The sequence below is a fragment of the Rana temporaria genome, chromosome 4 (genome assembly GCF_905171775.1).
Source record: "Rana temporaria chromosome 4, aRanTem1.1, whole genome shotgun sequence".
Taxonomy (NCBI): Eukaryota; Metazoa; Chordata; class Amphibia; order Anura; family Ranidae; genus Rana; species Rana temporaria.
Window position 1 is genome coordinate 256,390,218 of NC_053492.1, and position 19,489 is coordinate 256,409,706.

At 41.2% G+C, this 19,489-nt stretch overlaps 1 protein-coding gene across 2 annotated transcripts in view; it reads left to right on the forward strand.

Annotated features, from left to right (window-relative positions):
* The first annotated feature begins 8,917 nt into the window (after positions 1–8,917).
* The window catches only part of GRIK2 (glutamate ionotropic receptor kainate type subunit 2), an 843,393-nt gene continuing 832,821 nt past the window's right edge, over positions 8,918–19,489 (forward strand). The window contains exon 1 of one of the 2 annotated variants that reach the window (XM_040350159.1): positions 8,918–9,086. The gene's annotated coding sequence lies outside the window, so the exon portion shown is untranslated. The remainder of the gene's footprint in view (positions 9,087–19,489) is intronic. The other variant, XM_040350160.1, reaches the window with a different exon arrangement.

A 19,489-nucleotide genomic window follows, 5' to 3' on the forward strand; every position in this document is an offset into this window, starting at 1 on the left:
CTCTATAAATTCCTTCTTTCCTTATTATTTATGGTCCCTCTTTATTAGTGGCCCAATCCTCCTATGTGCGCTTTTTTAATAGCCTTTGCTTGGCCGTGATTCACGGCTATGCTATCATATTTGTTCCGCTGTCACATCGATAATTGCGACCTGTCTATGCGCCGCCGTATTGAGTGGGCGCATGCTAATGACGTCATACGTCGGACGCTGACGCAGGGATGTGCCCTATTTAAGGGAACAACAAACGCACTTGCCTTGTGTTGCCTCGTGTACACCCTGGGACACAGATACCCGTTAACTACGCTGCTCTATGGTAAGTACTTATGCTTTTGCGCCATCGGATGTCCCTCGATGCTTTCTGAGAGTGTTATCTGTTACACCTCCATTTATATCCCCTCTTATTCATAGACCCCCTGTTTGAATTGCAGTGTATGTTCACCAGCGGCGTCACCGGTCTGAACATTTGGATTCACATGCTGTACATGTTGACCACTATCTGTTGTCCCAGCAAGCCTGAGACCATTTCAATTAGGTAAATTAAGGCTCTCCCTCTTGTTTTCAATACTGGTTATTATTTAGCTGCTCAGCATGAGGTGCTTTTCTATTTATTTATTTATCTTTATTTATGCATTTTTTCTCCTTCTTTGCAAACACAGTCTTTTGTGAGCTGTGCAGCTTGTTGGGGATTTTCTAGCCCTGCAACCCACGGACCCTTTGCTTTTGACCTCTATTGGCCCACCAAAGGTGATTTGCTGCGTTGCTATGTCAAAAACGCTATACCTTTATTATCAAGGACATTTCTATTATTACCTATATAATTTCTCTCTATTTTTGTATCTATACTTATTTCGGCTATACTCTAACCCCTATTATATGTCTTCTTTTTTCTTTTCTATGAGTGTGCTTACATTGTGGATCTTGATTACCACTTATTCAGCATATGTATATAATAATCTTTTTTACACTAAATCAGATTCCTGGTGTTACGCTTGAAAACTTCTGCCAAATTGCACTTTCGACGAATGCTGTCGTTTACTATGCATCATATATGCCCTATGAATACTTCCATTGAGGACCATATGTCATGTAATTATACACTTAGATATTCATTCTTTTTATTTATTTAAAAGCATCATATATGCCCTATGAATACTTCCACTGAGGACCATATGTCATACACAAATCTGTTTTTCTGCTAAACATGCATTCCTCGTCTTCGTCCTGAAGAAGCCCCACGGCGAAACGTGCGTTGGCGACTTCTGAGGAATATACAGTGGCTAATAATTATAACAATTCTTTGTATTATTTTTGTATCTGCTTTTGTATTTATATGCTATCAATTAAAACTTTTTTAAACTACTTCCTTGGCCTTAAAGTCTGACCATCAATGTCCACTCATTAGATATTGTTTCTTTTCTTTAATACTTTACAGATGTGGCCCATGTGAGTGCTTTCCTTACGTTTTCTCCCATTTTTTCAATTTTCTTCCCTCTTCTTCCCCCTTTTTTCCCCCCTCCCCCCCCCTTTTTTTTTTTTTTTTTCTCCCCCCCCTCCCCCTTCCCCCCCCCCCCTCTCCCCTTTCTTTCTTTTTTATTTCCTCTTCCTTTTTCCTTTTTTTTTTCTCTCCCCCCCTTTTTCTTTTTTATTTTTTCTTTTTTGCCCCTCATCTATTCCCTTCCTTCTTGAAATCTGTGTCTGAATGGACACACAGAGCTGTGGCTCGGGTGCCCCCATAGCAAGCTGCTTGCTGTGGGGGCACTCAAAAGGAGGGAGTCAGGAGCACTGAAGAGGGACCCAATAAGAGGAGGATCAGGGCCGCTCTGTGCAAAAGCAATGCATAGAAAAGGTAAGTATGATTTATTGTTTTATTATGTTTTATTTTTAAAGAAAAATAATGAGACTTTAGTATCACTTTAATATCTAGTGAGTCCTTTCCCTGGGGTATGCTTTGTTGCTGGTTACAGAAACACTTAGGCTGGCCATACATGGCTCAGATGTTTAATTCAGCCAGTAGGCTGAATGAAAAAATCTGAACTTATTTCTCCATCCATATTATCAAAGTGGATAAAGGAATCCTTCCCTTTGTGCTATTGTACTCTGACGGGGTCAGAATACACAGATCAGCACATGCAGACATTGGCTTCATGCGCTGATCGAGTGGCTGCAATACAACAGAGCAGTTGAACAGAAGTCAAATGATAGATCGACTTCCGTTTAAATTCAGTGGCCACATATTAATTGAAATTTGGCTGGTCCCTGCTAAACTGGCAGAATTTTGGATCTTGTATGGCGAGTTTTAAATGGATTATTTTTAACTACATACATTCAAAGCTTATTGTGGTTAAATTGCAGAATCTTAATACACAAGCTTTTGCTGAGATATATACTAGTGTGCTTTCTTGTTCACCTGTAAAGGTAAGCATTGTATATCAAGTAAATTATTCATCTGAATCCACTGAAACACTTAGCAGTGTTCCTTCTTTTTTGCTTTTTCAATATATATTCTCTTTTGAGAATTAATGGTCAGCTGCATATTTGGCAATGAATCTCCAGGCTTACCCAGTTTGTAAGAGGTATTGAACTTTGTTTGTGCATCTTATCTAGCCTAAGATAGTTCAGTTTTCTTTTTTTTATAATACCATAAGTAAACAAATGACTTTTGGAGATTGAAAGCCTGAGGCACTGGAGGAGTAATATGTTTGGGTAAAATAGCACATTAAATAAACAGCATAGTCAATATTAGCAAAGTCGATGTTAGTCATAGTCAGCCAACATCAGCAAATTAAAAATAATATTATGTACCTTGAGACCAGTTACATATTTAGTATAATGGGAAAAGAAAACCAGTTAAAATATAGGCAATAATAAAGTCAAACAAACCAAAGCTGAAAACAATTCCTTTACAATTTTTTTTCTCTAAATTACAGTTATCCGGTCCCCTGTAAATTTCATTAGAACTAGAACTGTCAAAAGACAGATTACTGTAACACAGAGGTACTGTTACAACTGTACAATAAAGAAGAGGTTAAGGTATGTATTGTAACTGTTAATTAAAGATTTGTAATAATAAGAAAAAAGCTTCACCTAGAAAACTCTTGAAAAATACAACTTATATTGACTGAACAAAAAGGGGAGTATGGCCTCATGTATAAAAAACTAAAAATAGTACCTTTTCATCCTGGTTATGAATAGAATATAAGGCTCAATACCTATATGTTTAGACATACTACTTTTATTTACACCCAGATTTTCACAATCGACCATCCCCTTGTCCGCCGCGGGGGGAATCCCCTGGGCCGCCTGTTTTCCGCATATTATCAATTGACTCATTTGGTAAGCGATGATTAATGTTTTTTATTACTTGTATATTGTATTGCTGATGTTTGTTACATACTCTTATTGCATTACTCTTATTGCATTACTCTTTAGATTGGCAGTCCTGACGAAGCAGCAACCCCGCGAAACTAGTCGACGTTTGACCAATCATCGAAGTGTTTTTATCTGTTTTGCAATGCTTATATATAAATAAACTCTTTTACATTATTATGTTTTATGTATTTTTATCAGTACCGAGATAGTCCCTCCCAAACCATTGAATGGGTGGCGCCGGGTCCAACTTCAGCTATTGGTCCCTCGCCCCCTTCTATTCCTAACTTATATTGACTGTTATCTCTGATTGTTTGGGAATCATTAAACTGGCAAACCTTTAAGGGGCTCCATAAGCTTTTGAATGATGATTTTATAATGTGCATTGGGATGGCCATGACTATAACTGGCCACTACACTTCAGAATTCATGGAATGGTCCAACAACAAGAATAATTAAGAAAACAAAATCAGATTGAAAGCAATAGATGATTAGTTTAAAAGTCATGCAAGAGTAACCTCAAAATAGCCAAGTGTAAATTGTGCACTTATTCCACACATTAGTTTTGTTAAAGGGTTTGTAAAACCTTGTGTTTTTTCATCTTAATGCATCCTGTGCATTGAGGTGAAGAAAATAGGATTTTTAAATACAGCTTACCTGTAAAATCCTTTTCTTGGGAATACATCATGGGAACAGAGCCTTAATTACTTAATGGGTTATGTAGTCACCACAGGTGATTGGACACCAGCAAACCCAATTAAAATTGAGCTCTTCCCCTATATAACCCCTCCCAAATGGAGAGTACCTCAGTTTTGTAGCAAAGCAATAAGTGTTCCACGTTAACTCTGAAGAGGGGTGGGGGCTCTGTGTCCCGTGATGTATTCCCAAGAAAAGGATTTTACAGGTAAGCTGTATTTAAAAATCAAATTTTCATCATGGGGCACAGAGCCTTAATTACTTAACCTTCCTGGCGGTATGATTATTTCAGATTTTAGGTGCTGAAAGCGGTACCATTATTTTGCAAGGAAATTTGGCATTTTACATTGTAGGCCTGTAATTCTTAGGAATAAGGCCCCTTTAACACAGGGCGGATCAGTCAGATGGATGGAAAAGGAGGTTTTTCCTCCGTCACACTTTGGCGGATCAGAGCGGTTCGGATGTCAGCCCATGTGAAAGAGCCCTAACTCACTTAAATCTGTCCGAACAAGAGTCTAGTAGACATCTCGGGTATGAAAAAGTTTGAAAAACAAAATCATAAATTATAATATAATAAATAATTATAACAAATAATAATATTTTAATTATACAAATTATTCAATAATGTAATCAACTCAAAAACACTGAAATGTGCTCAGTTGCAGAGTTGTCGCTGTCATTACTTTTATTTTTTTATGACGAATTTCCCCACAAATCGCTATCGCACAATTCTGCAAGTGATTATAATTTATTATCACTGCTTTCTAGATGGTCTAAAACCACTTTTGACATAAAGGGACACTTTTTGGTTACTATGGACAGTTTGCAGGAACAGTTTTTATTATATAAAAGTACATGCAGGACACTGGGCAGACCACTAGGGACAAAGGGGGTGTGTATTTTTTACATACAGTTCTGTAATCTGTAAGATTACAGTATACTGTATGTATTGTGTTTATTTACTTTGAATTTGGCGCCATTCTCTGCCCCCACTGCTCGATCACACAGTGCGGCAGCATCGCAGGATCCAGGGACAAGGTAAGTAAACTATGCCTGTGGCTGCTGCGAGGCCATCCCGAGTCTGGTAACCGATTTTGGTTCTGAAATTCCACCCCGAGCCAGACTCGGGAATACCGCCAGGGGGGTTAATGGGATGTCCCATAGCAATGCTAACATTTTGAGGGGAGAGAGACACAGATCAGAATAAGACCACCATCGATCCAGAGGATCTATGCTGCTGCCTACAGCACACTATGCCCGAAGGCAGCAGCCGCCTCGTACCCTCTCACATCTACCTGATAGAATTTGGTCAATGTATGGACCGAAGACCGAAGTAGCAGCCTTACAGATCTGAGCCATGGAGGCCTGGTGATGCACTGCCCATGAAGCACAAACTGCTCTAGTCGAGTGCGCTTTCACCTGAAAAGGAAGGATCTTCTATTCTAAATCATAGGCCTGAATAATGACTTTTGACGCTGCCTGGCCCTTCTTTGGTCCTTGTGGCAGAATGAGCAGACAATTAGCCATCCTTACGACTTTGGCGTACCAGGGTCTCCTGGGCCAAGCCGGGGCGACCAAAATCACTGTTGAAGTCTATGGCCCCGTACACACGTCAGAGAAACTCGACGGGCAAAACACATCGTTTTGCTCGTCGAGTTCCTTGTGAAGCCGCCGAGGATCTCGCCGAGCCAACTTTTCCCATTGACTAACGAGGAAATAGAGAACATGCGAAAAGTGTACACACGACCGTTTTTCTCGGCAGAATACGTCTGCCATCGAGTTTCTGGCTGAATTCTGCCAAGAAACTCGGTCGTGTGTACAGGGCCTAAGGGACACAAACATGAAAACTCAAAAGTGCTAATTTTAAAGGTAAATATGCCAGTTATTGTCATAAAAAGTTGTTTTGGGACCTGGGTCCTGCCCCAGGGGACATGTATCAATGCAAATTTTTTTTTTTTTAAAACAGATGTTTTTTCGGGAGCAGTGAGTTTAATAATGCTTAAAGTGAAACACTAAAAGTGAAATATTCCTTTAAATTCCGTACCTGGGCGGTGTCTATAGTATCCCTGTAAAGTAGCGCACGTTTCCCGTGCTTAGAAAAGTCACTGCACAAAATGACATTTCTAAAGGAAAAAAGTCATTTAAAACTACTTTTGGCTATAATGAATTGTCAGGTCCTGGCAATACAGATAAAAGTAATTGAAAAAAATGACATAGACCCCCCCCCAGTCCATTACCAGGCCCTTTGGGTCTGGTATGAATATTAAGGGGAACCCCAAACCCAAAAAAATGTGTGGGGGTCCCCCAAAATTCCATTACCAGGCCCTTCAGGTCTGGTATGGATATTAAGGGGATCCCTGTGCCAATTTTTTTAGACCTTTAGGTCTGGTATGGATTTTAAGGGGAACCCCGCACCAAAATAAAAAAATGGTGTGGGGTTCCCCCCAAAAATCCATACGAGATCCTTATCCAAGCATGCAACCTGACAGGCCGCAGGAAAAGAGGGGGGACGAGAGAGCGCCCCCCCCCCCCTGAACCGTACCACATGCCCTCAACATGGGGAGGATGTCCTCATGTTGATGGGGACAAGAGCCTCATCCCCACAATCCTTGCCTGGTGGTTACACTTGGGTACACTTGGAGGCAGATTTATTAATACTGGTGCACTCAGAATCTGGTGCAACTGTGCATGGTAGCCAATCAGCTTCTAACTTCAGCTTGTTCAATTAAGATTTGGCAATAAAACCTGAAAGCTGATTGGTTTCTATGCACCAGATTTTGCACTCTCCAGTTTTAGTAAATAACCCCCTTGGTGTCCTGCTTTCAATGGCTTATTCCTTGCTAGCAGTATTAGCAATGGGCAAATAGCCCTCTCAAAAGTCCCTGAGATGCTTCAGTGACCTCTCGTTGTAGAAGGGGGGCCCAAACGGCCTTTTCCCAAAAGCCTTCTGTGATCAATGGTGGTAAACAGAGGGCTAGTGGATGCTCCAGTCTCCCTGCGCCAGCGATGCAGGTGCTATGATGTGGTGCACTGCCCCTGGGTGTCCTCACTCCCAGTCCCAGGCTTGGATCTCTGCTGGTAGAGTCTCCTGATGGTAGACAGAGGGCATGTTGAGGGCATGTGACTTGGTATGGTTCAGAAGGGGGAGGCTCGCTCACCCCCTCCCCCTTTTCCTGTTCTGCCAGGCTGTGTGCTTGGGTAAGGGTCTGGTATGGATTTTGGGGGGATCCCACGCCATTTTTTAAAAACATTTTGGCTTAAAATCCATACCAGAATAAGTAAAGGGATGGTTAGCACTCGGGATGACATCCCAAATAGTATTCCTTTAGAGAGTTGAGCGGACACCTGGATGTTCGGGTTCGACGGGTTCGGCCGAACTTCGGGAAAAAGTCTGGGTTCGGGACCCGAACTTGACCCCGAACCCCATTGAAGTCAATGGGGACCCGAACTTTTCAGTACTAAAAAGTCTCTAACAAACTAATGGAAAGGGCTAGAGGGCTGCAAATGGCAGCAACATGTTGGTAAGAGCATGACAAGTACTCTGCACGGTGTTCCGTATGTTAGTCAAATCTATACTAGACCCAAAGGGCCTGGTATGGACTGGGGGAAGGGGAGGGGAGCATGCTGTTTTTTTTTTTTTAAATAGACAGGTGTCGGCAATTGCAACCTTGAGTCAATTTAAATGTGATTTGGCTTTTTTCTTTAGATATTTTATTTTTGCTGCAGCAGGTTCTATGCTTGCTACAGATGTGCCACTTTACATACAGACTAAGAGGACCCCCCATGCACTATATTTAAAGCAATTTTTCATTTTTATTGTTTCCGTTTAAGCATCATTAAATTAACTGCTCTTATAAAAACGATTGTTTTAAAAAAAATGGCATTGATACATGTCCCTCAGGACAGTACCAAGGACCCTTTGTATGGCTAATTACTTGCACATAAGCCTTCAAAATGGAGACTTTTAATTTCTCATGTTCGGCTCCCATAAACTTCAATGGAGTTTGTTGTTCAGGGCCAAACATTTCCCCTATTTGGGAGTTCTGCTGCGAACCGAACAGGGGGTGTTCGACCAGATTAGTATGTCCAATTGATACATACTAATAATAAGTATAGATCCACCAAACAGCATCTTTTGAATTTCCTAACATACAATTTAAGAATGTTTTTAGTGTTTCCACACTTGAGTATGTCATGCATAGAACACTACATCACAAATATGAGAACACTGATTACATCTTCAATGCCTGAGTGCACTCTTAGAAATTCCTCTGGAAGGATCCTGGGATTTTTTTTTTTTTTTACTTAGATGCACATTTTATTCCCTGGAAACTTGCTCCATTTACTCTCAGTGCATCTTACCAGCATTCTGGAGATAACACACAGCGATAATTATAATGAGCTCTGTTTATCCTTTGCATCTTGGAAAAAAAAAAAAAACTTATGTTAGCTAAATTAAAAGCTATGCCATCTTGCTGGATTTGTAAAATAGAATTGAGAATCATCCATAGCACATAACATATTTTCTTTGTCAGTGATGCAACTAGTGATTTTCTCATTCGGCTGGAAGCTGCATTTCAGATGTAGTGCCATATATTACCCTTTAAATAAATGGAAGAATAGGGACTCATTAAGTGAACTTTATGTGCTTTATATAAGATAAATGTTCTATTGCACAGAGTCCACTCTATATTTACAGATGGATGAGTAGGGGAGCCTTTGTATAAACATTGATGCTGCTACATTAAACTCCATCGTGGTGTATGTGATCAGAGGGGTTCGTGTTTGATGCATATACTGTAGCGTGTTCATGTATTAGAGGAAGAAAGTAGAGAGCAATGTTGGACATCGTTCGCACTAACAGTGGGAGTGTCTCTGTCATTCAGCTCTTAGGACTCTTTCTGTTCCAGCGTTACTGCCATAGCTGAGGTCTAAGCCAAGCCAAGCTGTCCCACCCTCCCCAGCCAGTAATCGCTTTTCATCAAACAGCCAGCAGCCCGGGGGCTGACCTCGCCTTGACAAAGGTAAGAGTTCTCAGCACCGGGACACATGATCCTGTACATGGCACCCGACCCGATCATTGAGACAGCAGCTATGTAACTACTGACACCCTAGACTAGGGGGAGTCGCCGGGCTTGTCCACTAGACTCCTCCTTTCCCTCTTTTCATTTGCCTTGGCATGCCATTACTACCTGTCACTACACAGGTGACTCCTTCATCAGAGTCTCCTTAATTCTGTCATAAACAATCTCATACAGTATGTTAAGCTTGCATTTCATCCATGGCATCCACTAGTCCTGCCTTCATCTGTAAAATGTTTCACATTCCAAGACAATTCATTTTCCAAGATTGCCTCTACGATAGTAGGATCAATAGTTAGATAATATCATCCTTGTTTTTCCAATAATCATTATTGGGAAGGGAGCAATGGTCATAGTTCAGTTTCTATTCATATGATCAGTCTTCTATACAATGTGATTGGATAATGCAGTTTCCAATAGCAACCAAGATCTGATCAGTCTTATATAAAATGTAATTGGCTACTTCAGGTTATTTTACTATTGTCGGATCAAGTTTATCTAGTTAGATAATATCTAATAATCATTATTGGGAAGGGAGCAATGGCCATAGGGCAGTTTCCAATAGCAACCAAGATCTATTCATATGTCAGCCTAAAATGTGATTGGCTACTTCAGGTTATTTTACTATTGTCGGATCAATAGTTAAATAATATCCTGCTTGTTTGTTTTTTTGTTAATCATTATTGGGAAGGGAGCAATGGCCATAGAGTAGTTTGCAATAGCAACCAAGATCTATTCATGTAACAGCCTTATATAAAATGTGATCGGCTACTGCAGGTTATTGTACTATTGTCGGATCAATAGTTAGATAATATCATGCTTGTTTTTCTATTAATCATTATTGGGAAGAAAGCAATGGTCATAGTGCAGTTTCCAATAGCAACCGAGATCTATTCATATGTAAGCCTCTTATAAAATGTGATTGTCTGCTTCAGGTTATTGTACTATTGTAGGGCTAAACGTTAAATAGTACCATGCTTGTTTTTTTTTTTTAATTAATAATTATTGGGAAGGGAGCAATGGCCATAGTGCAGTTTCCAATAGCAACCAAGATCTTTGCATATGTCAGCTTCAAATGTGATTGGCTACTGCAGTTTATTGTACTATTGCAGGATCAATAGTTAGTTGATACCATGTTTGTTTTTTTATTGATAATTGTTGGAAAGGGAGCACTGGCCATAGTGCAGTTTCCAATAGCAACCAAGATCTATCAGCTTTATATAAAATGTGATTGGCTCCGTCAGTTTTTTTGTACTATTGTAGGATCAATCCTTTGGTAAAAGCATACTTGTTTTTCTATTCATCATTATTGGAAAGGGAGCAACGGTCATAGTGCAGTTTCCAATAGCAACCAAGAACTATTTATACGTCAGCCTTATATAAAATGTGATTGGCTACTTCGGGTTATTGTACTTTGTACATCCCTGCACATTGTCATTGGGCTTTGACTCGATTTTGTTATTATAAAAGGCAGTGCAAAGGACAAAGAGGACGTGTAAACTGCAATACCCATGACAACAAGTATCCCTTGTAACTGGTCTGACAATAGTAAGCTCAACTTTGGTTGTCCTAATCTGCACTACTTGAAGGTACCCTTATTACTAATACTCATTGATCTGCCTTCTGAATGAGCTCTTTAAATCATAAGCATTGCATATCTAGCATTGCATATATTACATCAGTGCTTTAGTAACATGATGTCCTTATGCCATAATGCAATCATCTGCAGCTTTGCAGCAAATCTATGCATGTCTGAGAAGGCGGGTAATTCTTATTTCTTTAGAAAATAGACAAGATAGAGAGAACTGGGATTGACTAGAACAGTAAATCTGCCCCCAGAAAGGATCTTTGATTAGATAAAACTCCAGATTTGATAGCAGGGAAACATTAATTACCATCTTAAGTTGGCATTAATCATCAACCTAGTAGGGGCAGATCATAAATCAGAAATACAGTGAGCTAAATTAGGAAGCATGGGAAATCCCAGACTCTGTATATTTAGAGGGAGTAGACAGGTATGTAGGGCCTTTGTCCATCTGATAAATCAGAACAGATAACAGCTGATTAGTTAAATCGGCACCTACATTAAGTCAAGTGATATGCAGAAAGCTGGTGATGTGTGTATGCCTGACCATCCGTTAATAATGGCTGCTCTTCACAAATAGTATATTATGCCTTCACCAAAGCTTGCAGTATCTGATCACCAGTTCTCATGCTTAATGAACAGAATCTGAAAACAGTAGCCCTTTTATAGGTACTGCATTCACTGAAGCGTCGTCAGAGCCCCTCATTTAAACTGAACGTGATATGTTAACATACATTGTTACTCTTCATTAACTGCCATACCTAATGTTGATTACTGCAACATCAGATCTATTCAATTTTGACACTCAGGAATCAGGAAAAATCAGTACTGCAATTAGATAAAGAACAGAGCAAATGATAGAAACTTAATGAGATTCAGTGGTGGGAAAAAAAAATACCTTGAAATGCATTCATAAACACAAGCACAACAATGCTGAACACTGTGACAAATGTTGTGTTCCTGGGGTTTTAAGATTTGCGCTTGGTTCAGGTGTTTGCAATGCTGAGTCAGGTAATGATTTGTCTTCATTATGAAGTGCTGTATGATATCTTATACAAAGAATGGAGGAGCAAGTACCGTCTTTATAATACACAGTACATAGCAAAAAAAAAATAATCATTGCAAGGGTTATAGAAATATGACTATACGGAGGGACATGCAGGAGGCAGACATTGATATACTAAATGCATTAATAAGAAATCAATCAATCCCCAAGTATAATTGTTTTTTTTAATCCATTATTTTAACTATTTAAGCTACCACTTTGGCCTCAAATCAAATATGTACTTTGCTAAGACTAGGCAAACTAAGCAATGGACTCCATATTGTACATGCTGTTGCCACCATTGTAATGTTCCCCTATATCAATCATCTGCTGGTGCCCCTAAAAAATCTTTGCAAGGACCATCTTTCTGAAAGTTGATACCTTCACATGCTTTCCCCAACACTTACATGACAGAGTCCTGTTGTTTGGTTAATTAGGAACCTATGTGCACACATGTACCCTGTACCCAGGGTACACTGCCATGGGTACAGGGTACATGTGTGCAGATGGGGTTGCAGATGGGGGAGGGGAAGAAAACTGTAGACACCTTGTACCTGCTATGGCTTTTTATCTACGTGGCCTGCATAGAGCATACTAAAAAAAGTCTACTGATCTAAAGCCTACACACAATGAACACATGAATAGTTGGCTACCAAGAGCTTTGTTGGTGTTTCACATGAATTGAGCCTGCACACAACTTTTGCATTCAGTCAGACCAGGCCAGACAAATATTGCTGCTCTCATGCAGATATATAATAATGAAGAATAAAACATTAACCCAGTAATATACTTGTTTTTACATTTAAATGACCTCTTTCTTTAAACATATATAGTATAATTCACCTTTGAAGACCTTACGAGCCTAAAAAAAACTGCTAATACGATTTTAGGCTTATCCAACAAACCCTAGTTATATATGCACACATTGCAATAATATATAACATCCATTTATATTTGGGTTCATTGTAATGAGACTAGAGAAGAGTAAATTCGTATTAGTTGTGTGTATCAGTGCAGTGTTCATTGCTGCGTGCCTTGTTGGAAAGTGCAATTTATCATTTTATTGCTGGTAAGGTCTCCAGTAGTAAACAAATACAATAAAATACCAGTTTAACCTTTTATCAGCATGAGAAGCAAGGTCTTTAATAATCCACAAAGGACATCTGAAAAATAACATCAGCACATAAATAAAGCCTCAAAACTTGGATTTCATAATTAAGTCTAACCTATATGCAGCTGAAGCATTTCCAGACACCTAGGAACGTGGCTACTATGTAGGCATACTACATTTAAAAGAATGATACAAACTTCAATACGTTTGACTCTGACATTAACAGGCTTGGACAAAAATTCAAACCGAATAGTCTGTTTATTGATTTTACAGCGATCTCAAGCCTGTAGTTCCCTGAGCTCAGATATTTAAATACACAGGCCCTCTCTAAGCACATCAGCAACACTCACTCTCAAAACATATTTCACATTTGGAAGCCAAGGTAATAAAAGATACATTCCCACAATATAGCATATCAATTCTGAGATAAGCTTGCTGCAATGCAAAGGAAAACACATTTTTTTTTGCTATTCTCAAAGCAGCGCCTTCAGTTCTGTGGTGTAATAAATCAACCCAACGCACGTCAGTACGTGTCAGATAAGTTCCAGGCTGGCGTTCAGTGGGTTTTGTTGAGGTAAACATATGGTGCAAAGTGTCCCTTTTCAATTGTTTCGGTGCGAGGTGCACAATCTAAGCGCATTGCTGCAGGCCTTCACAAAAAAATAAAAATAAAAAATAGTGCTGCAATCAGTGTAGTTTTAGCAACGATCTATGTAGCAATTGAGTTTGGATCTGGACCCTAGGGGTGCGGAAGATCTAGTAGTGACGGTGATTGGATCCACAGATATCATGCAATCGTGACTCAGAAGTCAGATCATGTACTAGTACGGTGCTCTCCAGGGTGCTGAAACTACACACACCATTACAGCACCCCATTAGCACCAATACGCGTCAAATCATATGCTACAACGGGACTGTCCTTGGTGCTGAAATGGCACACACAATAACTATAGCCTTATGTATCATACCAGTACCACTAGGATGCAAATCAAACTATTCCCGAAACGTGTTAAAAACAACAAACAGTAGTCCTATTTTCCTCATCAGTATTACAAGGAGTCAGACACTCTTTGGTGCTGAAATGTAATACAAATCCCTACTGCCCCATGTCCCTTGTTCATATTGCAAGCAGCCAAGTCATGTTACTCTCCCAGATGCTGAAACGTGATAAATACAGTGGCGTCCCTAGGGTTGGTGTCACCTGGTGCGGTAAAACATGGTGTCACCCCCCCCCACTAAGTAGGCTAGTGTATCGTGTGGCTCTCCCCCCTCAACCTACCACAATGGATGGAGCCGGGATGGGTTTGGGGGGAGGGGGTGGAGCTGGGATGGGATGAGGGTGGTGGATAGAGCCAGAATGGGATTGGGGAAAGGATGTGCCAGAAAGGGATCGGGGAGATGGATGAAGCCAGGATAGAATCAGGGGAATGGATGGAGCTGGGATGGGGTGGTAGGTGGAGCCGGGATGGCATCAGGGTGGTGGATGGAGCCCAGATGGGATCAGGGTGGTGGATGGAGCCTGGATGGGATCGGGGTGGTGAATGGAGCCTGGATGGGATCGGGGTGGTAATGGGGGAGGCGGGTGCAGCCAGTGGGAGAGAGATATGATTGCAGCATGTGGGAGGTCGGACCCCGGGCACCTCTGTCTCACTCCCTCCTCCTCCACTCCCCCTGCACGACGCGTGCAGCTGAGGAGATCCCGGAAGGGAAGGAGGGAGCCATAGAGACTGTGCCAGTCAGACCGGTCTGAGTCTGGTGTCACCCTCTGGCGGGTGTCACCCGGGTGCGGGCCGCACCCCCCTAGCAACGCCACTGGATAAATAATAGCAGTAGTTCCATTTTTCTCATCAGTACAACAAGGAGTCAAATTATGTCCAGGCAGCACACTCTATCCCTAACCCCATCAGTACTACAAGTAGCCAAATCTTGTTACTTCCCTTTGGTGCCCAAATAGGACAACACAGTCACAGCAGTCCCATATTTGTCATCAGTACTGTATACAAAGAGTCACATTATGTCCTAGCACCATACACTGTCCATAAACCCATCAGTACTACAAGCGGCCAAATCATGTTACTTCCCTTGGTGCTGCTGAAATAGGACAACATAGTAACAGTAGTTCCATATGTGTCATCAGTACTACAAGGAGTCACATTATGTCCTTGCACTATACACTGTCCATAAACCCATCAGTACTTCAAGCAGCCAAATCATGTCACTACCTTTGGTGCTGAAATAGGACAATACAGCAACAACAGTCCCTTATTTGTCATCAGTACTACAAGGAGTTATATTATGTCCTAGGAGCACCATACACTGTCCATAACTCAATCAGTACTACAAGCAGCCAAATCATGTTACTACCCTTGGTGCTGAAATAGGACAACACAGTAACAACAGTCCCATATTTGTCATCAGTACTACAAGGACTCAAATGATCTCCTAGCACCCTACTCTGTCCATAACCCCATGAGTACAAAGAAGACAAATCATGTTACTTCCCTTGGTGCTGAAATAGGACAACACAGTAACAACAGTCCCATATTTGTCACCAGTACTACAAGGAGTCACATTATGGCCTAGCACCATGCTCTGTCCATAACCCATAAGTACAAAGCAACCAAATAATGTTACTTCCCTTGGTGCTGAAATAGGACAACACAGTAACAACAGTCCCATATTTGTCACTAGTACTACAAGCAGTCACATTATGGCCTAGCACCATGCTCTGTCCATAACCCATAAGTACAAAGCAACCAAATCATGTTAATTTCCCGTGGTGCTGAAATAGGACAACACAGTAACAACAGTCCCATATTTGTCACCAGTACTACAAGGAGTCATATTATGTCCTAGCACCATACTCTGTCCATAACCCCATGAGTACAAAGCAACCAAATCATGTTACTTCCTTTGGTGCTGAAATAGGACAACACAGTAACAACAGTCCCATATTTGTCATCAGTACTACAATGAGTCACATTTTTTCCTAGTACCATGTCCTGCCCATAAACCCATCAATACTTCAAGCAGTTAAATCATGTTAATTCCATTGGTGCTGAAACAGGACAGCACAGCGACAACAGTCCCATATGTGTCATCAGTACCACAATGAGTCACATTATGTCCTAAGAGCACCATACACTGTCCATAACTCAATCAGTACTACAAGCAGCCAAATCATGTTACTACCCTTGGTGCTGAAATAGGACAACACAGTAACACCAGTCCCATATTTGTCATCAGTACTACAAGGACTCAAATGATCTCCTAGCACCCTACTCTGTCCATAACCCCATGAGTACAAAGCAGACAAATAATGTTACTTCCCTTGGTGCTGAAGTAGGACAACACAGTAACAACAGTCTCATATTTGTCACTAGTACTACAAGCAGTCACATTATGGCCTAGCACCATGCTCTGTCCATAACCCATAAGTACAAAGCAACCAAATCACGTTAATTTCCCGTGGTGCTGAAATAGGACAACACAGTAACAACAGTCCCATATTTGTCACCAGTACTACAAGGAGTCATATTATGTCCTAACACCATACTCTGTCCATAACCCCATGAGTACAAAGCAGACAAATCATGTTACTTGCTTTGGTGCTGAAATAGGACAACACAGTAACAACAGTCCCATATTTGTCATCAGTACTACAATGAGTCACATTATGTCCTAGTACCATGTCCTGCCCATAACCCAATCAATACTTCAAGCAGTTAAATCATGTTAATTCCATTGGTGCTGAAACAGGACAGCACAGCAACAACAGTCCCATATGTGTCATCAGTACCACAAGGAGTCACATTATGTCCTAGCACTGTGCTGTCCCAGCTGCTGAACTGTTCTATGTCCCCCATTAATATTGCACAAAGCCAACAATGCTACCTCCCTTAGTGCTAAATAACGATACACAATAACAGCAGAAACATTATCTCCTCATCATTACTACAATGCACCTGTATAAGTGCACTATGGTATACCTCATCACTATTACAACAGGTCAAATCAGGTACTAATGGTACCAGTACCTCAAGAGTTAAATCAAGTACTAGTGTGGTACTGCCCTTAGTGCGGAAATCTAGTCACTGTCTGCTCTGCCATATTCCTCACCAGTACTACAATGCATTAAATCAGATACTAGGGTACTGTTCTTGGCGCAGGAACATCCTTTACACGCAACTTCTGCCTCATATTCCTGATTGTACTGCAGGGTCTTAAATCGGGTACTAATGTGATGTTGTCCATAGTGCAGAAACATCCTACACACTGCTCCCCTATATTCCTGATCAGTACTGCAAGGCGTTAAATCAGGTACTAGTGTGGTACTGCCCTTAGTGCAAACATCCTACACACTGGGGGGCAGATCCACATACATACACTGCGCCCGGCGCAGATGTAAGATACGCTACGCCGCTGTAACTTACTTGGCTTTGGTTTGAATCCTCAACGAATTTGCGCCGTAAGTTACGGCGGCGTAGTGTAGGGGGGTGTGTCATTTAAATGAAGCGCGTCCCCACGCCGAACGAACTGCGCATGCGCCGTCCGTAAAAACTCCTAGGGTGCATTGCTTCGCAAGGACGTCTTTGTTTTCAACGTGAACGTAAATGGCGTCCAGCCCCATTCACGGACGACTTACGCAAACGGCCGGTCATACGTTCGTGGATCGTCGGAAATAGCTAATTTGAATACTCAACGCGGATTACGACAGGAACGCCACCTAGCGGACGCCGAAAAATTGCATCTAAGATCCGACGGCGTACGAAGACGTACGCCTGTTGGATCTAACACAGATGCCGTCGTATCTTGTTTTGTGGATACCAAAACAAAGATACAACGCGCAAAATTTGAAATTACGCGGCATATAGAGATACGCCGTGTAATTTCTTTGAGGATCTGCCCCTGGGGGTTATTTACGAAAGGCAAATCCACTTTGCACTGCAAGTGCACTTGAAAGTGCACTTGGAAGTACAGTCGCTGTAAATCTAAAGGGGTAGATCTAAAATGAGGGGAAACTGCTGATTTTATCATCCAATCATGTGCAAGCTAAAATTCTGTTTTTTATTTTCCTTGCATGTCCCCCTCAGATCTACAGCGACTGCACTTCCAAGTGCACTTGTAGTGCAAAGTGGATTTTCCTTTAGTAAATCACCCCCACTGTCTGCTTCCCATATTCCTCGCCAGTACTGTAAGGCAATACATCAGATACTAGTGTGGTACTGTCCTTGGTGCTGGAACATCCTTTACATGCAACTTCTGCCCCATATTCCTGATCAGTACTGCAGGGCCGTACATCAGGTCCTGGTGTGTTATTGCCCATGAGGCAGAATCATCCTACACACTGTCTGCTTGTTCATTTTCCTCACCAGTACTGTAAGGCAATACATCAGATACTATATAGTGTGGTACTGTCCTTGGTGCTGGAACATCCTTTACATGCAACTTCTGCCCCATATTCCTGATCAGTACTGCAGGGCCATACATCAGGTCCTGGTGTGTTATTGCCCATGGTGCAGAATCATCCTACACACTGTCTGCTTGTTCATTTTCCTCACCAGTACTGTAAGGCAATACATCAGATACTACAGTATATAGTGTGGTACTGTCCTTGGTGCTGGAACATCCTTTACACAGAAACTTCTGCCCCACATTGCTCATACTGTAAGGCATCAAATCATGTACTATTGTGGTATTGCCCTTGGTGCAGAAACATCCTACACATTGCTCCTCCATATTCTTTGATCCGTACTACAAAGTGTTAAATCAAGTACTACTACTGATCTTAGTCCTTAAACACCCTACTCAATTACAGCTGTTCGGTCCCATGTTCATCATCAGTACTGCAAGGTATTAAATCAGGCAATATTGTGGTTCTAATCGCACCCTACTCAATAACTGCTGCCCCATATCCTCACCAGCAGTACAGGACGTTTAAACTAGGCATTATTATGGCACAATCCTTTGGTGCTGAAACATCCCCGTCAATAACTGCTGCCCCATATTCCTCGTCAATATTATACAACGCATCATTGTCAATATGGTGGTCAGCCACAATCTGTCTCTTAAATGACCAGCCAATGTGTACTTGTACAATATGGCTAGATAACCAGATTTTAGAGCAGCTGCCTTTCAAGTGAATATGCATTGTCCTCTGGGGGATACTGTGACAAGCTTTATTATAAGATGTTTTCCGACGATGCATGCACTCCTGGGTAGGCACTACTGGAATACTAAATTGAAGTGGCTATATTTAGGCAGAACTGAGAGCCCGAACACATAGGGGATAATATTCTACTTGCATTTGATCTCCATGACAGTAATATTGCTCTGCTGATGTTTACTACACGTGCCTGGTGCTGCTAATCAACAAGAGCTTTGCACCTACTTTTTTAACATGGGATTTCTTTTAAACCCTGGCTAGGCTCTTAGCACATCTTCAAAGCCAGTCATTCTATATTACCATCTATGGGTAAATAACATAGCTTAGCCTTTTTAATTTGAAAGTGGCTGTTGTGTGTTTAAAAAAAAAAAAGATCTATGCATGTATATAGGAACTGAAGGAGTCGCTAGCTCCTTGATTTTTGTATAGCTATTCTCAT